Source organism: Leptonychotes weddellii, chromosome 9, assembly GCF_054177405.1.
Source record: "Leptonychotes weddellii isolate Sample4059 chromosome 9, ASM5417740v2, whole genome shotgun sequence".
NCBI lineage: Eukaryota > Metazoa > Chordata > Mammalia > Carnivora > Phocidae > Leptonychotes > Leptonychotes weddellii.
The window spans coordinates 72,345,022-72,371,813 of record NC_138377.1 but is presented as its reverse complement, the minus strand read 5'-3'; the positions used below and the strand labels follow the sequence as shown (position 1 = coordinate 72,371,813).

General features: G+C 39.2%; 1 long non-coding RNA gene and 1 other non-coding gene across 3 annotated transcripts in view; both read left to right on the top strand.

Moving 5' to 3' along the window:
* Positions 1-26,792, top strand: part of LOC145723486 (uncharacterized) — a 330,232-nt gene that overhangs the window by 271,640 nt on the left and 31,800 nt on the right. The window lies entirely within an intron of this gene.
* Positions 6,831-6,994, top strand: LOC115944082 (U1 spliceosomal RNA). The gene has a single exon (XR_004078659.1). It is a non-coding gene; the product is annotated as a U1 spliceosomal RNA (small nuclear RNA).

Below are 26,792 nucleotides of genomic sequence, written 5' to 3'. Positions count from 1 at the left end.
ATCAGCTAGGTTTTGATATATATTTTGTGAGGATAAATTCCTGCAAATGGAATTATTTTGTCAAAAATATATACAATACTTTGATACACATTGATAAACTTCATAAAGTGTATAACAATTGCTGTATATTAGTAAGTTCAGTTTCTCATACCAAAATACACACAATGTTATTTGCCAATTTAATAGATCAAAATAGCACCTTATTTTAATGTGCCTGTTTATGAGTATGAGTGAGGTTAAACTCTTTATGTATACTTCCTAGCTTCCTGGTATACTCTACACATTTTCCCTTTTTATAAGTTTTGCTGATTTCTTATTGGCATGGCAGATTTATTTAATATAGTGGTTATTATCTCTTTGATAAAATGATGAATGTTAGACTGGGCTTCTCACTGGTGAGATGAAAGCTATGTGGATTGGCTAAAACATTGGAGAAAGCCTCCCAAGCCTGGCCTAAAAAAAGCCTAATAATCTAGGGCAGCCTGTAGACCCCCTCCAAGGGTACCAAGACCTTCCCTTCCATAGCACTGATTGTAGCTTCTAGATTAGGATTCCTGGTTGCCTAATAATGACTCTGAGTCATTTGGTGTGTCTACTTCAAGTGAAGCTTTTATACATAAGAGTCAGAGCTCCTTCTTGTTTTAGAATAAGAAGGCCTCCAGAGTGGTCTTATGACCATTTCTCCTTATTTGTTAATAAACATCTACATAACGAATATCCATATGCATGGCAGACTCTGGTCTGAGACTCACTTTCCTTCCAAGAGGATAATCCTCACTGATCCTGTATTTCTTTGACAGTCACTATAAAGAACATAAAGTTGTGTATGACCAGATTGGTGAGATCAGTCCACAAGACAGACCTGTATCAGACCCACCAGTGAACATTTTGAAAATGTTTTTGTACTTTCATTGGATTGTTCTTCTAGATTGGGGCTACCTGTAAGGAATGAGATCCAATTTACCTACAGTTGGGAGAGGAAACACTATTTCTCCTTGTCATCTTTTTCTTATGGGAAGGAGAAATTATTTAAGTTCAAGGTCACTTGTGTCTCCAATGTTTTCTCTCTCACCCTCTCACCTATGTCACCTGAAAGAACATTTGTAAATAGACAACTGAGTTAGGATGTCTGTTTTGAGAAATTATAGCTAACAAGTAAGTCCCAAGTCCAGCTAACTCACTACTGCAGTTTATTGAGGTTGCTTCTGTTCTCTTTTTTGGTTGATTCTGAACGTTGACTTGAATTTATTTTCAGTTTGCCCCTTCCCCACCCCCTATAGTTTCCTTATGGTTTGTAAGATTCAAAGTATAAGAAACTATCTCTGGTGGTGACACCTGCTTCCCTCTCCATGTTATTTACCAAAGCATCACCTCCTTAGGATTAGTGGAATTACTAATCCTGTTCTGGGTTTATTTTAGAAAACCAAGCATATTGTATCTGGATCCTCATCATCAAGGAAGTGCCCCAGACTTAAAGTGGAACCTTTAAAAGTGTGGTAACAGAGCAGTTATTGTAATGGAACAGATGAAAAGAGTAAAACTCCCTTTTCCCCCACTTCATAAAAATCAAAAGCAGAAACAAGTTAAATGCCCTGTGACTCACTGTGGGTTCTGATTGCCTCCTTCTGTTTCTACTCATAATCTTTGCCTGGGAGAGAGGCCTTCACATTTTTTATGTGGTCATCCAGAGAACACATGTACCAAGACGTATGTCTAAAGATGATCTTCTTTTGGTTGTCTGAGGCTTTGGGGTCTTATGTGATCCTTCTGTTGCTAAGGAGACCTGAGGAGAAAGGTTGGCCTGGTTTTCTTCTTGCCATCAGAGAGCCTCAGGTGAGCATAAACCAACCCGCTCATGAGGAGTAAGGCACAGGCCACTTGGTTCAGCACTAACAGTCACACCCTGACTGGTCTCACCTGTGAAGGAAACAAACATCTATGTGGTGTGACTGTGAGAACTCCCACATCTTCCTTGACTAGTAAGTGGCTGCTGAAACTCAACCATCTGAGCTTTCCTTCTGCTGCTTAAGATTATAATTACTATGCAGATGTTTCTGGGACAGGGGAAAATGAGGAATGGGGTGGATGGAACCAACATTTGAAACCCTGCTTTGTGCCAGGACCTAAGCTCATTAGAATTTATATTTGCTAAGCATTTAATTCTCACCCATCTGTCAGGTGGGCACTGTCTCTCGTCTAGAAAGGAGGGAATTGGGTCTCGAAGACAATCAGTTAGTAAATAGTGGATCAAGGATTTGAACCCAAACCTCCCTGACTCTGGAGTCCTTGACCTTTAGGAGTACACATAAAACTGCCACCAGTCATTCATAGTTGTGTATTGATTTGGAGAGGAATTCGCAGCACATCTAACTTGGAGAGTGTGAGAAGTGGAATGGTAACTGATAAAAGAAACATCTAGAGTAGCGGAAAAAATTCTTAGCTTCCTTGCAATTTTGCTACAGAGATGGGTAGGGCTTTCTCTCCTCCAGGGCTCACACCTCTACTACCTGCTGCTTGATTCAAGTAAGGATGTTCTGAGGGAAAACAAAACAAAACAAAACAAAACCACCTCATTATGTGCACAGAGAAACATCAAGCAAAAGCCTGTCTTTCTAGTATTCCCCAAATAACGTCAATGATATATAGGAGTTTTCAGTAAATGAGGCATGAATTTGTGATAGAACAAACAGCTTATAACATGCCACTGTGTAACTGGGATTTGGCAGCTTAACCAAACAAACATTTTTAGATTAGGAGACCAGAAGGGTGTCAGGAGAGACTTGAAAAGTGCCTCACACATTTGTATTTGTGTCACTCTTTAGGTATGTTTTGAAGTTTGAAAGAACAGATGTGTTTGGCTTCTTTGGTGGAGAGAACCCTGGACTTGAAGGGAGAAGACCAGTGTGGGAGTCCCAGCCCTGCCACTTATTAGCACTGCAGGGGAGCAGCCAAGCAAGGCTGGGAGCTCAGGCAGAGTCCCAGCGTCCACCAGATCCCAGAGGGTGCTCAGAGGGTGTTACACCACAGAGTTTGTCTTAACTTGAGGCAATGCAGCTGGGCTTTCATAGTCCAGTCAGTCATTCTTGGGCTAAGGGCTTTCAAGGAGCTGCTAAAAAAGAAAACAGACCCAAATCTGTGCTCTATCACTTACTAAAGCTGTTACCACAGGGAAATTTTACTTAATCTCTTAGTTTCCCCATTTCTGATCATCTTAGGCTAATTAGGCTCAAAGGAGAGAATGAATGTAAATGTTTGTCCATTTCCACGAACAGAGTAGGTACTCAGATTTGGTATTCTGAGCCTCAGTTTTCCATCTCTGAAATATTAGTCATAATAATTGAAGTATACAGATGAATAATATCATACATAGTAAGGTAAATTTTATTATTTCTTTCAGCTCTGATATCTGATGAAATCACAGCCTTGCCTACCATTCCTAATGTTTAAACAGTGCTCTTGGGAGATGCTGAGAGACATTTTGTGGGACTGGAGGTGAAAGCAAATTGGTCCTAGGGGTGCGGGCTATTGGTTCTCTTACCTTAAATGTAGCAGAGCTTCAGACAAAGGCCTTTATAATTCCAGCCCAGCCTGGGATGTTTATTTTCTATGAATAAAAATAATAGTGCATGATTTTTCTCTAAACACCTATCAATTCTTGGTCTTGGAATTCATCATGAGCCACAGAACGGAGAAGCTTAACGTAAAAAAGTTTACAGAATGTGTTCTCATTTTGTCCCTGTATCTACTTTGCAATTTAAGGAGAATAACTGCTTCTGGAAACATATTTGGATGGAAGGCCATTTAGGGAAAACAATAGCAGTGATGAGGCCTGTGTTGAACAGCCAGGATTTGGAATGAGGCTGACTCTGTGTCTATGTGCCTAGCAGCTCTGGAAGCAGGCACAGAGAATAGAAATAGCCCATGGCTAGAAGCATATCCAGTGCCACTGGGTCTACATCAAAAGGACATATAAACTGTCTAAAAACACAAGTGTAAATGAGAACTTTTAACACCCGAATAAAGGTCACCAACTGTTTAACCATCTCTGAGTCCTGGTGGCAGAATGTCAAGTCTGAAGAAAATGATTGTTTCCTTACTTGTGATGTGTACAGCTTTGGGAATTTGATGCTATAGATTATGTAAGTTTGACCTTAGGACAGACCAGTTACAACAACAAAGAGGAAGTGTGCAGAGCAATTTAAATAGCTTTCATCTCTTCCTAGAGCAGAGTCAGGAGGCCCAACATGATTGTGCAAAGATGGTTATCCTAAAGGTTTGTGGAATAACTGAGTTTCAGCTTCATTCCATGGGGTGTGAAGTCCAAGGGCATCACCGACTTAACAGAATTCAGTATGGCAGGACAAAATAGATGTTTTCATAAATAGCACCTGAAGTAGATATGCATATCTAGGAGCAATGAGTTCACTGGTGTGGCTGAAATAAAGGTGAGATAATAAGGATTTTTAAATGTAAAGAGATAGGGTTAGAGCCAGCCTAAGAATTTGTGCTTTATCTTACTGGGGAGCCTCCAAAGACTTTGGGGATGTGAACTGGAATGAAGGAAGGAGATTAATCTGTCTCTGGCACATGAAATGATTTAGAACAGAGAGGAGGCTGAGGATAAGAAGACTGGTCAGGAAACAGTTTTGATAAACAAGGCTGAGAGTTCCTTGTTGGATGGAAGGGAAAATGGAGAAACACAGCATATTGAATGGAGCTGGGGAGGGGTTTGCCTGGGTACTTGTGTCTAGGTGAGAGATAGCAGGAACTAGCAGTTGAGACCAGCTCCCTGCCTCTGTGGAGGAGCCTGCAACAGACACAACAGACACAACTGGCCACCTGCAGGAAGTAGACAGCTCGCCAGAGTGAGTAAGTCCCCTAAGTAATAGGAGAGAATTTTATGTCATGATTAGTAGACACCTGGAGAGGCTTCAGGCTCTGCTAACACCTTCAAGGAGATAAGCACTCCCAGCCAGGACCATGCCATCCTAATGATTTTTGGAGAACCCAGAAATGTAAAAATCTTCTCATTTTGCCTTAGTACCATAGCCCCTACCTCTAGAAAGATCCAGTTTCCCACATGCCGCTTCCTGTGCTTCCATATTTCTGGGGGAGAAACTTCTTTACATTTGACATCTTTCAAAACCCACCCTCTCTGAGAGACATCAACAGCTGGAATGTCACCAGGGCTCAGAGAATACATACTACTGATGAGAGGCAAATGAGTTAATATTCATTTTGGGTTTCTATGACCAATGAAAGTGTATAAAGAATTTTTAATGTCAAAAGTAATGTGTGGGAAAAGTAAATCAATTTGAAGGAAACGTTCATATTTTTTCTGTGTAACCTTCAAAAGTAAGTATGAATTTGTAGCCAAAACATCCATTAATAAAATAAAAGCAGTAATGAGAGGAGAAATAAAGTGCTTAGCATAATTCTTGGTTCATGACAAAAGAAATGGCACCCACTGTTAATCATGATTTAGAGTGGTGGCATAAAATCCAAGAGAAAAGGTCTAACTTCTGTTAGACATTTAGGACTAAAGTTCATGAGAGAATCTGTGGTTGGAATGATGATTTGAAAGTCATCTGCATAGCAGGAATAGTAGAAATTATGAATGAAAGTTTCCATACTTGCCTGGAACTTGTATGTATGTTAACAAAATAGAGTCCTCAAACCCAACTCTTAGGGATATGGAAGTAGTGGAGCAAGTAGATACAGGCTGGAAGCTGTTAGAAAGGAGGAAGACCCAGGACGATGTGGGGTCTTAGAAGTCAAGGGAGAAAATGAAGCCAAAGGTCTCACTGATTGAGAAACATAAAAAACTGGAAAGGCCACAAGAAAGCAGTTCAAAGATGCCTCTGGATACTGTCAATCACATCTTTTAGTGGTGGACACTAGGAACTAAGGACCGACATGCTCTAGCTAGAGCTCCCAGCAGGCAAGACTTCTGCCATTGCTTAATCTTGTGTTTCCTGGGCCCTAAATCTGAAACTGTAAAATGTGTAGTATTTATTTAGTATTAGAACCATGTTCTGCGGATGCTTCTTCTGGAGCTGTTTTGAGACCACAGAACTGAAAAAGGTTTTGAGATGAAATGCTAGCCTGTACCCAGGTTGGCCTGTCATTCTTTCCATTTAAAGCCACTGGTAATATGGTTGAAAGATGTATTTTGCCCATTTTTTAAAAGCCATTTTCTACTTTCCAACCACCAAAATATGTTGGGAGTGTCATAATTGTTTTTCTCTTTGGAACTTTAGAAAATATTGTTTTTATAATAGAAATAGCATTTCTTTAATTTTTTTCTTTTTTTAATCGCCAACGGCTGCCTTACCAAACCACGGACTTGGCTCATTTATATTTCCAGTTCTAGCTTGTGCTAAAATTTCTGGCAGATGAGTGTTGTGGGACTGCCCGAAATATTTCTGAGGAGGTTTATCTCAGAGGCTAGTCAAATGAAAGACTGAAAAATTAAATTGGACTTCAATGCATTAGTTCAGACAAAGCATTTAGAATAGGGTCATGCATGTGGTAAGCATATATGAGTGCTGGTTATTATTACTAGGGCCTTCTAAGATGATGTAGCATCAGAGGTCAAAGTGGACCAAGAAAGGCCACCTATTCTTATGAGAAGTGCTCCCTAAGGATCCCAAACAAATGATTGTTGGAGTTTAAAAGACTTCCAGGAAGCTGTTGAAAGATGATAGCACCAGGGGTGATAGGATAAGTTTGTAAAGGGATTGGCCAGTTGGCAATTGGGTAAGCTTACCTACAAAATGTATCATGGAGTGGGAGGTGAAGGAGGTTAGGGTTATTAAAACCTAGTTATAATACTTACCTGGCAGGGGAGACACCATAATCAAGCAGATGGTTTTCCCATGGTGAGGCTTGTCCATTGCACTGCGGATGTGCTGACCCCTGCGATTTGCCCAAATGTGGGAAACTCGACTGCATAATTTGTGGTAGTGGGGGACTGTGTTTGTGCTCTCTCCTGGTAAAAAAGAATAAAATAAAAATAAAATAATAAAAAAAGTAAAACCTAGTTATAGAATCCACGTCCTTTGAAAGTGGTTTGATCATAATTGAAATATAAAGGTGCTTGGAATTAGCATAGAAAGAAAGTGTTGAGACCCTGAGCATGATGTTCAAGCATTTAGAAGTTGTCAAAAATGTGAAGAGAGACGAGTAAGTGAGCCTTCATTTAGGGTTTTTTCTGTGTCCCTTTATTTAATTGCTTTCACGGTCTCCACATTTTCTTGAAGTAGGGCAATGTGATTGGAACATTTATGTATAAATGATATGGTTTCTGCAGATCATCAGTAAGTATTTGGACACCTGTTTGTACAAGAATTTGCTCTGAGATGTATGAAAATCACTGTCATAGTAGTTTTTGTGTCAATCATAAACTTCTCTCATTTAGATCATTATGAAAGGTAGAAAAAATGTATCACAGGATGTCAGATAGGGGGAAGACAGAGGGTGCCCTCCCCAAATTTACAAGCTAACTGTGTCCAATCTAACCAATGAAATAATATGTCTAACAGTCTCGGAAGAGAGTTGGGAGTACCAGACAAATGTTGAGTGAAGATGAAGGCAATAGGGGAAGAGTAGATAGGGTGTTTTGGAGTTAGTGAAACCTCCCTGCAGACTCACTATAGAACAAGACATGACTTAGATTCTTAAAAAATTGGTGATGAGAAAATAAAAACAACTTTCAGCAAACCTAGCCCACTCCTTACCTGGAACTCCAGTAGACTTAAAGAGCCCAATCCCAGGGTAGAATCCCACAAAAGAAATAGCTAGTTCTCACAGGGAATGGTCATAACCCATCCTTTTGAAACAACCCCTAACCCTGTCATCCCTATCAGTCATCCTAATGGATAGTAAAGATTTAAAACAAAACAAAGAAAGAGGATTATGGGCATGTTTTCGGACCTGCCAAGCATAGAGGTAAAGATATCCAAAGAGCCCTTGGGACAGGACAAGGAAAACAGTGTTTAATGAAGACTATTCATGTCAGCAATTGGAAGATAAGGTTGTGAAAATAGGTCAAGTCCTAATTATAAAGGACCTTGAGACCTTAGAAATGAAAGCTCAGAGTTTTCTCTTGGCATGGGAAGTGAGTAAAAGATTTGTGAGCTAGAGCATGGATAAAATGTTAAAAGATATATTTCAGAAAGACAACTCCTCTGACTGGTAGTGAGTAGGGTGGACTACAGTGGATAGGAAGACTCAAGACAGAGAAGAGAAAGCAGGCTGATGTTACTGCCATGGGTCATGCACAAGGACCTGAATTTCATGATGCCCTGAGGCTACAAATAGGAGGTGTATTCTTAAACTAAAATCACATAGGTGTTCTTTTATTTTTTTTCCCCACTTTTTGTTATAGAAAGGATTCAGTCACATATACCACTAGAGAAAATAGTACAATGACTTCCCAGGAACTAATATTAAACTTCAATAATTTTCAGTATTTTGCTGATCTTCTTTTATTTATCTCTCCCTACAACTGTTTTTGCATGTATTTACTTTTAACTTTTTCTTTTGAAATAATTATAGGCTTATAGAAGAATTTCAAAAATAATACCAATAATTCACATATACCCTTCAGGCAAATTTCCCAAATGTTAAAATTTTGCCACATTTGCTTTAATTTTTTTCTCTCTCCCTTCTCTGCTCTTGGTCTCTCACTCTCTTATTATTATATGACAACTCTCCAGTTGTCTCATGTTTGGCCAGTGGGAGCCCCTGCAACCTGGATCCTAGGTCCTCCTGACATTTCTCCAGCATTCTTTGAAGACTTGTTCTTTTTTTAAACACAATACAATGTTCCAGGCCCATGTTGCACTTTCCATGCCACAAGCCTGGAATCAAACATTTCTTCAAGGACTCTGTTTCTTTCAGTGAAGAATGATATTTAGAAACCAAAATATGAGCATTAGAGGTGTGTGTGTATGTGTGTGTGTATTTTTAATTTCTTTTGCTGCTAGGATCTCTCATCAGAAATAGCTAGAAAAAATTATATATACATTTATACCTGTATATATATATGTGTATCTATTTCTATATGTAAAATTATGAGTTCATATTGATACCCCCAGTTTCAATCCAATACCACAGGGCTCATTCCATCCTCACCCCCTTTTGTAATTGTAATTTCCTTTTCCAACAATGAGAAACCTGACTCTTATCCACAGTATAAATAAAATCAATCTTTTTATGAATTACCCCCATGACTTTATAGAATAACCCTGAATTTACACATAGCTTGCTCTTTTTGACCTAGACTTTGTGAGGTGTTGGGGGGGAATGCCTACAACAAGCAAAATTTGACATATACATTCTTCCACATTTCTAAACACAAGGCAAACGCAGGGTGAAATGTTTCCAGGGCAGTTAAGGACTAGAAACCTCACATCTGTCCTTGGATGGGAGTTTATTTTCTCAGACTAAATCTGGGTTTGACATTCCAGCTGCTCGCCCTTCCATGGCAAATGGATATGGAGAAGTCTGCCACCAGCTGCTGATGGAGAAAACAGCTGCCTTTAGAGGGGATAAGCCACAGAGGTGGTTGGATGTCCTCTCCACTGCCCCCATCTTCTCCCCCTCCTGCAAATAAAATATGTGTACATTTTCACATAAATGAAGGGAAAAGGACTTTCGTTTGTTACTAGGAAATCCTATTGAGAATGAGAAAATCTTCCTTAAGTAAATTATTTAGCCAAAGTTTTCCCTTAGATGGTAACTTGCATAAACATCAGTTCAAGCATGATTATTTTGATTATTTGTGAGTTGTTGCCCATGTGGATTTGTTCAACTTCCTAAGAAGTTGGATGAGTGAGCACGTGATCTTGATGAGTTGACCACCACTTTATTCTAGTATGCTTGCCTGTAGAGGCCTATTTCCGCTCATTAAACCATGCTTATTGAGTATTTTCTATGTGTCAGACACTCTGTTAAAGAGACTTAAAGAGTCCATAGTCTAGTCACCAGGAACAGAAGTAGTAGGACCTCTTTCCCCTAGGGGGTAAACCATTTCTGGTGGCCTTAAAACCAGCACCTGAAATGGCATGTTTTGGATGCCACTTATCAGTTTTTCCTAATCCTTAACCAGCTACCTGACATCTCTTATGATGCCTCAAGTTCTACCATTAGTGCTTCTTTTGATTCCTTCCTAAAGGCTTTACATTCTTATAGAATTTCATATTACAATTAAGTACTTTCTCTAGCAGGATCTTTGTCTTAAATCATTATACAGATGATATATTAATGGTATTAGTTAGCAATTAACCTGGAGCAAGGTCTTATGAGTAGTAACTCATAAAAAAGAAGTAAGGTCAATTAGAAGGTGAGGGCAGAGGATCCTAGCTGAAACCATTACAGTTTAATAATTTTCTGTCTACAAAGATCCTCAGTTAACTGAGAACAGTTGATACCTTTTAAAATATTTTGTATAACCTAAAATATGTGCTTTGTTTTGTCACTTAATGAAAAAAAAGAAAAGGAGTCTAGTCAGCTGCTACAAAATGAAGACAGATCCCAAATTTAGATCCAGCTAATCTCCCACACATAATTTAAAAGGGATTGATTTTCTTATACTTTTATACTTACAAAATCTTCCACAATAAAATTACATTATTCGGATTTCATAATAGAATGAGGGGGACCACCCCAAATAGGGACCCCCTATTGCCAAACTGTATGTTAGTTAGGATTCTTGATTGAAGTGACATAAACAGACTGTAGCTAGCTTAAGGGAAATGTATTAACTCATGGAACTGAAAAAGGTACACAGGTAGCTCTGGTTGGAGATAATTCTCATAGTTCTCTCAGGTGTCTGCATGTCTTGTAAGCAGAAATAATGGTTGCCTTTATGGGGGACCTCTTCAAGAATGTTTGTATATAGTGAACAGCTGGTGTCTCATGCTGGAATAAAGGGAAAGCAGTATTACTGCCCATTATAAAGGATCTGAGTTCCCTAAGCTCAGGGTTTCTTTTGTAATGCAACTCACAGTGTGTATAGGTGTCAGTGGGTCCTCTTTACATTACTCTGTGAGGACTGGGACTTGAGGGATAGGCACAAGGAAATGCTGATACTCCGGCTACTATTAAGGCTGTGAGTAGTAAAAATCCTTTGTCTCTGAACCAAAAGTTTCATGTCTTCTACTTGGCATCCATTAAACTAGCAGGCCAAATTTTTAGCTTGCAAGAATATAAAACCTCAGACTCTTCACAGTTCTTGTCAACTCAAGGGATCGAAGAAAAGGCTACCTACTTGGACTAGGGTTTCATATCTATCCCCTCAGGACCATCTTTCTCTCCATATCTTCTATGGGCTGAATGTTTATATCCCCCCAAAATCCATATGTTGAGACCTAATCCCCAATGTGAGGGCATTTGAAGGAGGGGCCTTTGGGAGGTGATTAGATCACAAGGGCAGAGCCCTCATGAATGGGATTAGTGCCCAATAACAGAGGCCCAAGATAATTTTGTCATCCCTTTGACCATGTGAGAACTGTGAAAAGATGGCTGTCGATGAACCAGGAAGCAGGTGGGCTCTCATCAGACACTGAATCTGCTGGCACCTTGATCGTGCACTTCCCAGCCCCCAAAGCTGTGAGAAATAAGTTTTGTGAGAAATAATTTTCTTATAAACAATCCACCTAGTCTCTGGTATTCTGTTATAGCAGCCTGAATGGACTAAGGCAATACCTCCTCCATTTCTGCCTATTCCTATCCAGCTTTAAGTCTGTAGACAGAGAACAAAGGTCGCTTTTGTCAGTCCCAAATATCTGTTTTCTGAACTCCATAGCCCAGGGCTGCTGACTTTCAATATCTGTATATTGTTCCCAGGGAAGAATTCTGATTGGCCTAGTTTGTGTCATGTTTCCCCTGAACCAGTATTTATTTCACAAGTATACCCATGATATACTCCATAAGAATATATTTCTGGAAACTGTGTTCTTAAATACGAAAACTTTGATGAATACATTCTTCTTTTAATATGTACAAATAATGAAAATTTTAGTACAAATTATTCATATTCAAAACTTGATACTTTTTGAATATGTCTTTATATACCCCTCAATTTCCACCTCTCTTCACCCTCAATATTTCGTTATAGTAGGTATCTGGCAGCAGAAACCAGAGCAGCATTCTTCAAATGTAAGGAAGGTAAAAAAAAACTGACTAGCTACAATTAAATAGTTAAAAGGAAATTGGGTGAAATAGTCATTTGGAAAGGTGATCATTCAGCAAGTTGGTTTTAGGCAAAACCACCTAGAGCCTTTCTTCTCACCTCTGCTTTGACCCCCACTCATATTCACACTTCTTTTTTCACTCCTTTATTTCAGTATATGTCTCTCTCTCTCATAATCTCCTGAGAGAATAGGGACTACTTATGCTTCACATATAGTAAGCTAGATACAAAACTTGTTCATGTCCACAAATGAAAAGCTGGCCAGGCTCCTCTGGGGATAAGCAGGATGCTTGAAAAGGGAACATGGCAAGACAAAAAGATTCCCCAAATTCTGATACATATTATTCCCAATAATTGTTTTCTTACAGCTAGATAAAGAATTGCATAAGTTCCAAAGATTTGAGCAGATTTTATTTTTCTGTTTATTAATTCCCAGTTTTAAGAAACTTCTCAAAACATAGCTAATTTAAACCAGCTAGAATGAAGTTTCCCATTAAATTTCCTGAAGATCATTGAGGTCTCATTAAAATAAGCTCTACATCCTCTGGAAATATTCTGCTTTGCTCATGTGCCTTTTCCTGCCAATTTTTTTTTTTTTCAAATCCTTAGTTCAAATACTGAAACTCTTAATGAGTTTTTGTTCAATTTTGATGGTAATATTAAAAGGGTGGTTATAGCTTGGTGTTTTTATCTGGTTCCTCAGATTTATTGCTGCCCTTTTCTCTTTGCTAAGAGAGAAGAGAGGCCAAGGTCCTGAGATGAAGCCTCAGGACAAAGAAGGAGCCAGTTTGGCTTCTGCATGATCAATGAATCATGGTAATCATAGATCTCCTGAGGCTCAAGCCCACTGGCAAGCCAGCTGAGGAAAAGAGCCTCAGCTTCTGTAGGAGGTTGAGCCAGCCAGCAGGATGATGATGGATTAATTTCATTGGCCTCGGTCTGTTTTTCTTTAGTGGATACCTGCATGATAGATAGATAGATAGATAGATAGATAGATAGATAGATAGATATGTACGCACACACACACATATACCTATATATACACACATATATACACATACACATATTTACATATATATACATACATATACATATATATACATATTTATGTCCCTAAACCTGTTTTTAAATGATGATGAAGCTGTGATGATTTTATACATCATGAGGAAACTAGAGTGGCCTCAGGCAATAATGTCTCTCACCTCGAGTATCTCCTAACTGCTGGGAACCCCAGACTTGCCTGTAAATTAAATAACTCTAATAATGTGTTTTTCTAGGAGTGTTATTATATCTGCCACATTGGGATGATTATAGATTCTATTAAATCAGACTTATAGACCCCAGTTTCTGGAGCACTTAGATTTGATTCCAAGGGTAACTCCTACGCTTGACCCAAACCACATTTCCTCACAATATGAAGTCCAGTTCCAGTATGTGGGGTAATGCAGGGTAATCCAGAGGGAATCTCCTGACTCTCTCATACAGACATCTGAAATGCTTCCATTAATGACACACCCTTCTATGGAAGGATTTTGACTGTTTGTTCTTACTAACAGAGAAAATAAGATTCTGTTTGGGTTGTAGGGCTTTTATATCACCCCAATTAACATTAGCCCAGAAGTCAATGTGTCCTATCGTCACAGATTTACATTTAAGAGCCTGACTGATGGTGTGAGATGTTAAAATTCTGAAGGCCTGTGCAAAAGGGCTATGTTATTTTTTCACAGGTGTAACTAATCACAGAATATTTTGCTGATAGTGTAAACCAAATGTTTAATTGTGGAGTAAACAAATTCCTTTCTGATAGCTCAAATCTGGGGATAGTTTTTGATCAAAGCAAGTACAATATTTTCATTGAACAGTGAAACAAAAATTTATTAGCAGATATCATGTATCTCAAGAACTGTAGTTTACCAATATGAGAGGTAGACTTTAGAAAGCATTAGAAAATAAGCCTCACAGAATATTAAAAAAAAAATTAAGAATAAAAAAAAATCCACCTGGTAAGAGGTAAAGCATTCAGTAAGGAGAAGAAACTCAAAGAAAAAAAATAGAAGGAAAATTCAGTACTTATGATCAATTATGAGAGTTTTAAAACGCTCATCCAGTTAGTTAAAACTAATATTTTTTACATTTACATACTAAGAGATCTTACCAATGAGAGGTAATTAATAAAGGATGGACCTAATATAATAAGAAATCAGAAGGTTCAAGGAGTAGATACATAAAGAGAAAACTAACATATGATATTGTTGCTACTTTTAAAGATTGTCTATAGAGTCCATGCATTAACTTGCTTACAGTCCAAATTAATCTGAACATCTGAAGAATATTCTCAGTACACATTTACTAATGATAACAGAGGCAAGAAGAGAATGTTTGGCCAGGCAATTTAAGACTCACTAAGTTTAGCTACCATTAAGTATACCATGGATCTTTATTCCCTTGCTGAACTTGAGCTGAACTTTGATAAGACCTTAATATTTTCAGGGGCTGAGTATCTGTGACCTAGGAAGTAGAGGTTATTTCTTCCCTAATATGGATTATTACATATGGGTAAATAAAAAGGAGATTAGTGAAGAATTCCTATCTGATTATATAGAATTCCTTAAAATACGTGATCGCAACTCAGCAAAATTGATATACATCAGTCAAATTTTATTTTTGCACCCTCTTAAACCTCTCATTTTCATTCTCTTCTCCTCTCTTCTGAAATCCACCTTCCTAGGTGTATATCCTAATTCCTATTCCCAAAAGGCATTTACCTAGCCAGGTATCATACCTTTAAATTGTTAATGTTATCAAGGTGAGAGGGGAGGTAAAATTGTAGGCAAGTCCTCTGGAAGACTGAAAACTCCACACTATTTTCCTCTGAAGATAAAAACTCTTTACTCCCTGACTGCATTTAGAATTCTATGGCAGTAAGCATGTTTAAGAGACAGTGGCTGAAGCACAATGTGTGAAATGACCCATCTGTTTTGAAACAAAGGTGCTTAGCCCATACGGTGGAAGAGAGATGACAGTGTTAAATCCAGCAGACACCTGGGGAACTATTTCCTTAGTGGCCTATGAAGGAAGGCAGACTTTCCTGCTGGCTTCTGTCTACACACATGACCTTCTGACATCTTCCTGGGTCTGCTGTACAGAGATAGAATGGCCCATCAGATGGCATTGCCCTGCTAGGCCAACTCAGGCTTCCCCAGTAGAATTTTTGTAATGAGTGACCTTTTTCTTATGAGAAGTGGAAAACTAAAACTCTGAGTTGCATCCAGGCCCTGGTGTGTTTTTCTGGGGCAGCCTTCTCTAGGTACACGTGTGTGTACCTCTCACACCTGCACATCATTGCATTGCCCAGTTCTAAGAATTGGAAGCCAAGTGCCACATGAACACTGGGCAGAGAAGTAAGGCAGGGAGAACAGACAAGCCCTGGCGAGGTGTCTCTAATGCCAGGGCACACATGGTGCTCTAGGCTGTCCAGAGGAGGTGTGACACTGTTTACCAGGGAGAGTGGCTGCTGCAGCCTGGCTCCCTACGCCCTGTCTGGCTTATGAAATTTGATCTAAATCACAGGAGTCAAAAACATATTACTCCGACCACAATTCACATTCCGTAGGAGAAGACAGGATTAGAACATTTCTATTCTTGCCCAATGCTGCTAAATTTAAAGTCAATATAACTGTTAACTGCAGTCTTCCTTCAAAAGACCAAAAGCAAGCATCATTTGCTGGTAGCACAATGCTCTGAAATGTCACCATGAGCTATATGATTGGACAAAGGAAGATGAGAGGTCACCAACAAAAGTCCTAAACTCAGAGCCAAGGCTGCTAGCAATGCCACTTATAGTGAGCACCTCCACTCATGACTTCATTCATACCCTCGTCCATTCATTTATTCATGTATTTCTTTATTAAACAGCCATTTATTAAGTTTCTGTTATGTGTAGAGCATAAAGGTGGACAGTCCCCAGTTCTTGAGAGGCTTTTAAAGGAGATGGGCACACACATGAAGAGTGACAATTCTCCATCAAATTAAATCTAGTATGCTAATAGCTTCCCTCTCTTTCACTTGTGCACCCTTGCTCAGTTACTCTTGGGTTTAGAGTCTTTCATTTCTTGTTCACTTAAGACTCTTTCTTATAATTTGAAATGTAGCTCAGAAGTACTTGTCTAGTCTTCCTCCTTAGGAAGCCCATCTGGATTTATCAGACAGATCCAAGAAGCATTTCATAGCAAACTTTACAATTACTTTCCTTTTCAGCCTTCTTCTCCAATCCCCACCCTACTCCTTTTTATCATTTTTTAGCCAGCCTTTTTCTATGTCAAGTCATTTTTTAGATTAAGTTTAATTTCATGAGGACATCAGCACCTTGACTAGTTTTCCCAATTCTCTCATACTATTTGGGACTTTCAGTGACTTAGATTTGCTATCAAGCAGTTGGGGGACTTATTTCCATTTACTTGGCCAGACCTTTGTGATGGACATCTAAGAGGAAATCACCTCTTCTGCTCAGCAACCTGAGACCACTAAAGACTCCTACAGGGAAACATGAGCAGGGGCTTTGGCTATTAAGGACCATCTTTGGATTTAATTTTTACTTCTGCTGGTCCACCAGCCTGAAGGAACTAAATTCAGGGGATTATTTTCCTACTTCTACTTCAAATAATATTATATATTATTATTTTACACAGGCTGAGACACCAGACCCTGGGTCCAAGGAATGGCCCTGAACTTACCACTCTACCTGTTCCTGAATAATCAATGCATGAAAGAAGTATGGCAGGAGTCTTATTCCCCACCTCTTTCCTCTACTCTTTTTTTGGGGGGGAGGGGCAGAGAAAGAGAGAGAATCTTAAGCAGACTCCACGCTCAGCGCTGAGCCCAGCACGGGGCTCAATCCCACAACCCTGAGTTCATGACCTGAGCCAAAATCAAGAGTAGGATATTTAACTGACTGAGCCACTCAGGCACCCCTCTCTCCTCTACTCTTAACATAGCTGACTGAAGACTAGCAAAAGTTCTTGCCTGTAGGAACATGTGCCTTCCTCCCTTCTCCTGTACCCACAATGGCTGGTGCAGTGGGTTAAGATTTGGGGTAAAGCACCTCTTGGGCATGTAGTATTGAAAGCTCTTTGCTCATTTCTACGTGTCCCTCTTCCCCAGAGGAAATAAGGGCAAATCATCAGGGAATAGGGAGGAAAGACTGAAGAATTAGACTCAAGATTAAAGTTTGGAGAGGGTTACAGCTTGAGGAAATGCTGAGAAGTTACCTCTTAGAATAGAATCCTAGGATGGACTAAATATTATTTACACAGAAAAAAAAAAAACTAAAGGAAAGAATGTGAGTTACTTGGAGTTGAGTTGTCAGTGAAGAATTTAGCAATTCTACACGGTAGTGACCTGCACCAGGAAGGAACAAGTCTCTGGCCTGGCTTCCTGTACCCCCAGGCACAGGTTCTGAACTGGCCCTGAAACAGGAGACTCAGCAACCAGCATACTGAAATTACATCAACTGAAATGTTATTTTCTTTCCATGGAAAAATTATAGCAAAGAGATTAAGATATGATTTAGTACATTTCAAAGAAAAATAAACATTTATTGTAATAAATAACCATAAAACAGGTCTAATAATATTCTACTTCAAAAATACTCTCATGGATTGGGAAAATAGTGAAACTTCCTTTCACAGTACTTAAATTTTCACAGAGCATTAAATTAATGGTTTAAAATTTTGACTGCTAATTCGAGGTTTGGGATTCCTCACTGCATGATCCATGGCTCAGCCCCTCACTTCTCTGTGTTCCCCATGTCTTTCTCTGTACGGTGGGGCACTTCTCCTCTCCTTTCTCAGTGAGCATTTTCTGAAATAAGTAAAATAAGACAAAAGTTTCATCCCTTAGAAGACATGATGTTAACAGTTACAAGTTTTATTTTCATACACAATTCCTTCTGAATAATCCTGTCCCCATTGTAACTCCACAAAACATAGACACACAATAAGCAAGAAGGTGCAACAGATCTAAATAAAGTTACAGAGAGACAAGTACTGGAGTTGGAGACTAGACTCAGTTATCTGTTCAACAAAACAAATCACTTTTTTAACAATACCACACTCCATTAAATTGAGATAAACACATAAGAGTTTCATAAAATAGAAAAGGTAGCCACAAATATCTTTCTTTTCCACTCCTTGGCAACACTGCACACTCCCCAACTCAGATCTTCCCTTTGTGGTGCCTTCCCCATAGCACCCATATACTTCATCAGGATCAACTTGTGCTTGTTCACATGTTGCCAATCATCACTTCTGGCTGCACTGCCAAAAGTCTGTCTGGAGAGCTTTTAAGAAACGCTGTTTCCCAGGCCCTACCCCTGAAATCCTAGCTGCATTGGTCCTGGATGGAACTGAGGCAGCCCTGATTTTAAAAGGCTCACCAGGGGGGTGCCTGGGTGGTGCAGTCAGTTAAGCGTCTGGCTCTTGGTTTTGGCTCAGTCCTGATCTCAGAGTCGCAAGATTGAGCCCTGCGTTGGGCTCTGCGCTCAGTGTGGAGTCTACTTAGGACTCTCTCCCTCTGCCCCTCCCCCCCGTCTCTTTCTCTCTCAAATAAACAAATAAATCTTTAAAAAATATAAAAGGCTCACCAGGTGATTCTAATGTGCAGCTTGGCTGGGAAACAAACATTGCATGATTGACCCAAAGAGGGGCTTTCAGTTATATAGGTAGAGAGAGCTAAAAAAATAATTACTGATGCCCCGAATATATGCCTTGCTTAGGGAATTACCTTTGTGCAGCACAGGCACAGTTGTGTCCCTGATGGCCCAAGGTATATTTCAACGTGTTATCAAGATCTATTAGTTGCAAGTGAAATTCTGCATTTAATTCCATGCTTTTGGGTAGGTTGACTATATAATTTATTCTTCAAACTAGTGAATTATGAGAATGAATTTGAGAGTTAATTATGCTAGAACAACCAGGCAAACTGGGACATATAAGCTACCCAAATTATGGGAGATTTTTCTAATTGGGAAATACTCAAACAGACTTGGGATACAACTTATTCCTTCTTGAACAGATTAATTTTCTCATTTGTAAAACTGACATAGTAGTTGACAAGTTGTATGGAAGTTTAAATGTGGACATTTTTAAGTCCTATATATAAAGGTTATGTATTACTATGTGATCCAAAATACTTGCGATCAGAGAGACTGAGACACAAAGTGTTAACAGAGGAGAATTAACAATCGTTATTCAGCATTTCCTTTTTTTTATTTACCTCCCACGGTGAATTTGGAAGTGAGCTAAAGGAAGGAATTCATAGATCCTGTCAAAAGCCTATCCTGTGAAGTGCTACCCTTATAACCTGTCAGGTGTCTTTTTCTAAACATCCTGGCTCACATATTTCCTAGGACACCAAGAAGAATTTACAGTTGCAGTGTTATGGTTGCAAAGTGCTCTGAGAACTGTAACCAATACCAAACGTCTACACTGTGTTTTACAGATTCAATGACACACAGTAGCTCAGTGAGGGCATGGCCTTCAGAGATGCCCACCACTGCTAGCTTTATTTCTTTGGTAGTTCCTTCACTGTGCTCACATTCACTCTCCTCCTGGGTAAATTTGGATAGCACTGCTCCTGTCCTTAGGTTATTTGAGGATGGAGGTGGACATGTTAGAGTCTAATACATGGAACATACACCACAAATGGCAGCCAGTGCTGTGATCATTGTCATCAGCATTGGCTCCTGATCCTCCCAGCAACCCGTGGCGTGAACAGAGTAGGTCATGGGAGGAACAGCTCTAGGGAGGAGCAGGGGAAGAGGAGAAGAGGAAGGAGAGTCATTCCTGTTTTACCATGGTGGATGGATCTGAAGCTCAGGTTTATTAGTGCAGTTTAGATTATAAGTCTGATGACTTCATCATTAGGACTCAGGGTCAGGCAGGCTCTTACTTCTTCTCATCAATCTTGAAGCCAGGGGTTTGCACAAGGCTGGCCGAAGTATCTCCTGTATCCGAAAGTCCACATTGAAGGCATAGCATAGCAGGTATTGCACAGAGCCACAGCCTTGTGCATGGTAAGCACCACTACCCTCCCTCTGTCACCCTGTCCTCTGGCATTATTTTCCTAACTTCCCTGGCCGTGCACATTTCATTTCCATATGGTACAATTGTTAGCATTTAGCAAGAAAGCGGAATATCTCCCAACACATTTAGATAATTTATTTGCAGTGCTAAAATGTGTTTATTGCCTAAGCCCAGATTAGGTTGAGCTTTTTCTTTTTCTCCAATACAAGAGAAGTAATTGAGAAAAGTGGCTAAGTGTTCTTGCAGGAACAATGGAGTCATTAAACTGGCATGCAAAAATGCAGTGATAGACACAGATGGAAGAGCAGGAATAAATGCCAGGAAAAGACATCAGAGGCGTCCGCAGCTGAGATCAGAAAGGACCAAAGAAGTCCCCCTTCTCTACTTTATCCTAGGGACATGGGGCCGACAGGAGGAAGACCATTGAGTTTATGCAATCTAGAGTTCTTTGCTTATGGACCTTGATGTACTCCTTGCAAAAAGAAGATACCCTCATGTCAGGAGTTGCTGGGTGAGCAAGTATTACCCATCCACCTGGGTCATAGGTTTCTGTATCTAAGTCAAAAGGGTTAGTGGGTTTGCCAGCCCTGCGAAGTTTATCACCAAGAGTGTAAGAGGAACAAGTGACTATGATCTTGTAAAGAATCTTTTATTCTTAACTAAATTTGAAATTGCAAATCTCAAAATAAACATGAAATTAGTCTCCTGTGTAGCACAATGCCCTATAATTTTCAGCTCCCTGGGCTCTATAAATTTCAGCTTTTGAATCCCCAGACAACATTCATATGGGTAAATGAGTTCAGTTGCCCCAAGACCTGGCTACAAGGTTAGGTACCTAATCTAAACCTAGAGCTGATGTTTGTGTTGGGAGAAAGCTGGGTGTCTTGTTTTCTCACACTGTCAATGCATGCCTTCTTCAAGGAACAATTCAGTGTAGCTCTGTTGGTTGATCTCTTGTTCTAGATAGCCACACACACCCTGGAATGCTGTCACATGCTAAGATTCTGGTTTCAAACCAGAAACATGTGGGGCACATGTGTGAATCAAATTCACAATGAAGGAAAGGTCTACTACTTCTTTCATACATCACTCTCCTCCTGAACCCAACCTCCATTTCTCCTTTGCTCATTATTTTCAGGTCTTTCTTCATTTGAAAGCTGTATGCGTTGTGGAATTTGAATCCCACCCTTTCTGCTAGAATAATCCTTTGATAAAGAAGTAGAGTGGGCAAAGCCAATTAATCAACCAGGTTGGTGGGCTTCAGCCAATAAAATACTGAGATCCATAGAAAGAGAAAGACTACAGAGGTAGAGCCATGATCCCTCTAGGTCATTTATAATTAAAACATGAAGTTAGCAGAGCCTAGGATTGATTTATCATGCTTCTTTCCTCTCCTCTTCTCTTTCCTTCTTTCCCCTTTCCTGCCCCTACACAACACAACACAACACAACACACACACACACACCTCAGAATTGGATGAAAGCCTAATGGTAATTCCATACCAACTTTTAATCTATCCAAATTACCAGGTTCCCACTGCCATATGCCAAGGTACCAGTGAGCTTTCTGGTGCCACCCAGCAATTCAGAGTTGTTATGATGGTCAGATGATAGCTACGCCCTTGTTGCAGTTTGCTTTATGAACTCCCCTTGCTTATGGGTTTTTAACTTTGCAATAATGAGCCCCTTCATGCTGAAATGGAGTCCAAGGAATGGAGAAGGGATTCCAGTCTAAATGAGAAAAGGAGAATCAAACTAAACACCCATTTTCAAACCATAAGGCAGAAGAAAACAGGGGCAGGAACTAGTTGTTAAAAATGTTGTTTTTATAGGACTCGTTGCAAAAAAAATCCCTTTTATGTAAAAGACTACCTACATTCATTGATTGAAAATAAAAATTAGAGCATGCATTTATGAGGTTTTTTTGTTTAATTTTTAGTTACAAATCTGTTCTTCATGACGTTTTCTTTGATTTGGTCATTTTCTACCTTGACTATTGAAAGATTCTCGTACAAACTCAAAATATGAATTGGCTGAATTAAACAAATAGAGAAAAACCCTTCTACCACATCTTCATATTTTACCCTTTTACTGGCCCTTGAAGAGCTACCCAAATCCTTTTATCATCAAATAGAACCCCCTTTGTCCTGTAGAGCATAGCCAACGTCCTATCACACTTGAAGACCTCATCTCAGTATCTTCCATGGGATCCTCACTTAATCTCCTTAGTTACCTTCTTCCATTCTTTCATTCCACTAATGTTTATGTACTCAAAATATAGCAGGGACAAATAAGAATAAAACTCCCAGCCCTTATTTGAATGGAAAAAGAGACAGACAATAAAGAAAATAAATATTTACCATATCTTGTATGTTTTATGGTGCCAGGTTGAGGGAAAAAATTAAAATAAAGAAGGGATGTGGTGATATTGTGTGTTTTCCCACTTCAAGAGAGTTTTGTCAAGGACCACCTCCCTGAGAAAGTGGTCCTGTCACCCCAGCTTGTCAGAAGACAGGTAATATCACCATGCTTGTTGTCTTTTGAGTTGAAACCCTCAAACAACTTTCAATCAGTTGTTCGAACAGTGTTTTTATTTAATATGTTCTGTACTCAATGTATGGGGTACTGTGAGGAAAGCAAAGAATTAACAGAAATAAAAGATAATTTTAAAAAGGTTTTGCCATTTCAAATAGATTCCACCTTCTTGAGGGTAGAAATAAACTATACTAATCATCATATACTTTAAGAACTTGATACAAATTATACTATAAAAGAGCTGTTTGCTATAGGCTGGGTGGTCCGAAAAGGCTTTATCTAGTAGCTTGCTTATGGTCTGACATAGGTGACAAGAGAAGGACATTGGAACTGAGGGGAGCAACAGGGCTTCTGCAGTCTCTAGTTCCTCAACAGAGTTTTTAAATAATCTATGGATTAATGCATTTGGAGCTCCAAGATAAGTTTCAACTTTTTTTCCAAGGCTCTCTCCTTCCAGCATACATTGTCTTCTTTCCTCGTGCCGAATTTTCTCTTTGGTGGTTTGGATAATTATGAGTTCAGTATTCAGAGCCATGTTCTCTTCAATTTTATTTTTCCTGAACCCCTCATGAGCACCAGGCTCTGCATCGGCTACCAAAATGAAAAACAAACAATCAAAAAAAAAAAAAACAGTGACCTTCCTCTCAGGGAACTTCCGAACTGGTAAATGACCTAACAGCCATACAATTATGGTAGATAATGCTCATTCTTTCTCAGAATCCACTCTTCCCTGATTTTTTTTTCACTGGGCATATGACAATCCAGAAAGAAGCAACATGTCTAGTCTCCTTTGTAGGTAAAGGTAGCCTCGCTTCTGGCCAATGAGTGGTAAAAAGAAGGGACATAACTCTTTCTTTAAAATCCATTTATGGCTGGTTTCTGCTTCTGACTGCTAAAGAACCAGTATACTTACATGAACAACTAGAAAACCAGATAAAATATATGAAACAATTCTTTCAAACATTGAGACAGTAAGCAGAACAAGGCTGTGATCACTGAGAAAACGGAAACAGAGATGAAGCCTGCTATTGGCCTTGACTTCTGTCTATAGAAGATGGCCTGAGGGGGAAGATCCCCAGCAAGTGCATGAGAGCTTGCTGAGCTGAAAAGACAAACATTGGCTTTTAAGAAGGCTGAAGCAGCCAGAATTTGTAGGACAGAGAGGAGCGATCCATACAGAGAAACATTCATAAAAATCCCTTTAACTATGTGTGTATACAGTGAAACTCCACAAAAAGCAACTGCTAGGGGAAAATAACTATCAGGGAAGTATAAGCTGAACAACTCCTAGAGCTTTAACTAGGTTGAGAGATACTCAAACTCTTTTCAGCTAGAGCAGAGAAACCTCTTTAAACCCTCAGGAGAGGGGCGCCTGGGTGGCGCAGTCGGTTAAGCATCTATCTTCGGCTCAGGTCATGATCCCAGGGTCCTGGGATGGAGCCCCGCATCGAGCCTGCTTCTCCCTCTCCCACTCCCCCTGCTTGTGCTTGATCTCTCTCTGTCAAATAAATAAATAAAATCTTTATAAACAAACAAACACTGAGGAGATTCAATAAAGAACCTAGAAGGGTCATGACTTGGTACTATGGCAGAATTAGTCCTAGAGTAAAGGCTACTCTAAACCAATCCTAACAAAGCTTAAAAACAAACAATAAAGCTTAAAAAAAAAAAACTTGGAAATGCAAACTTTGCAAGTAACCTAATAACAAGCCTACTTCAACACTCTTTAAGGGAAGAAAACATAGTAAATACTCATTATTGTAACATGCATAATATCATATCATATATCATATTCAATAAAAATTTGCTACATAAGCAAAGATGCAGCCAACTGTTACCACAAAATAGGAGAAAATACAAGCAGAACCAGAAATGACGTTGATCATGAAATTAAAAGAAAATTATTTTAAATCAACTATTACAAATGTGATCAATAGTTCCTAAAGAACAGCATGATCATAATAAAGAAATAAGTCAATAATAAAAGAACTTCTAGAGATGAAAAATACAGTGTCTGAAATAAAAATGTATTTAACAGAATTAATAATTTTTATTTATTTTTTATTAAGACTTTATTTATTTGACAGACAGAGACAGCGAGAGCAGGAACACAAGCAGGGGGAGTGGGAGAGGGAGAAGCAGGCTCTCCGCGGAGCAGGGAGCCCGATGCGGGGCTCGATCCCAGGACCCTGGGATCATGACCTGAGCCAAAGGCAGATGCTTAACAACTGAGCCACCCAGGTGCCCCCAGAATTAATAATTTTTAATAAAGAACTCTAATACATAATTTTAGTAATTATGATAAATAATTTTATAATAAATAATTTTTTCGGGTAACAAAGTCCAGTCTATTTCTAATCCAAATATTGCAAATATACAAAAATTGCCAAGACAAAGTTGAATACAACCAGATTTATTTACACAGTGCTAAAGAAATTCGAGTTCAATTTCCATTTTGTGAAATTTTGTTATAGGGTCTGGCTTTGTTGTGTAACTGACATGGGTCATTGAAACTTGATTATTCCACCACACATGCAATTTTCTGTTCCAGGAGAACAGAAAGCTTGGGGTTTTAGCGCACATGCAGTAATGATGTTAATATTGCTTTATACTTTAATAGGGAAGCAGCTGTCCCATAGCTTGGGAAGAGGGCAGAGAAGCTCAGGAAGGGAAGAAGAGACAAAAGAGGGTTGAACAATAAAGACATGGGGACCCTGAACATTTCTGTGTATGAGGATAAGGAGGGTACTTCACAGGTAGGGGACCCTGAGTAAGGGAGAAGTCAAGACTGGCTTTGAGGGTACAAGACTGGGATGATCAGGCCACCAGGGATGATGCAGCAGAGGTAGTGTCATCAGGGGTATAATTCCTTCACCCAACCCTGGGATGTAATGTGCCTCTGTGCACCCTTGTTATGACTGTAGAAACTTCTACCTGATGTGTCCCTCTTCTCCAAGGCAGAAGCCAGAACTCTCTCCACTGAGATTCCCTTTTAGGTGGGGCATAGGCATGTGACCTGGGTTCTGCCAATGTATCCCCCTGCCAGGGGATGTAATGTGCCTCTGTGGAGAAACTAAATTATTCTGCCTATGCTGAAGTATGGAAAGAGAGAGGTGGGAAAACATGCAAAATAATGGAATGAGAGTAGAAAAGGAAAAATCCTATGGTGTTAGATTGAATTAAAAGTATCAAGCTATACAGATAGACATAGATGTAAATATTTCCCAGCTTTGTCAACTGTAAGAAACTAGAAGCAATGATTCTCAATAGGAATGAACATACTAGCATCTACATCCTGGCATCTAAACATAATTTCATTTTTCTCTAAAAGGAACTAGTGATTCTTGGAAAAATGCTGATTCTAGCCTTGGGGCAGGAAAAGTTTTAGGTGTTCTTGAAACATCTTGTTGAGCTAAAAATTAAGGGAATGCTGAACATCTGATAGATCCATGTCAGAATGACACAGGAGTCAGTTGGAAGGGCTTCCCATTGGCTAAATTTGGATAATTTTGAACATCAAAGTAGAAACTGTCAGTAACATATTGCAACATATTGAATAAGAAAATAAATTAATGAGTTGATACTCGTAAGAACAAATGAATGAATGAAGTAATGAACCAGAAGGGGAAACCCTCTTTTACAAAGGAATGCCAACTAATAATGTAGAAGATATGGCAGAATGTGAAAATCTTTATTTTGCAATCATCATAGTCATAATTGATTCAGCAAATAATCATCTGTGTATGCTAAAATCATTGGTGAAAAGATTGTCAGGAAGCAAAATATTCACAGTCTCAGAGTATCACTTTTAACTACACAGAAAAATAACTTTCTAAAGAAGAAATCTAGAGTCCACCAACTTAATCAACTGATTCAACTTAATATTACCAATAAGGAAATAAACTGGTATTGGGTGGCTTATTTTAGAAATTACTGAGGATACATCATCACCTATGTAGCATTTCCACCAAATGTGTT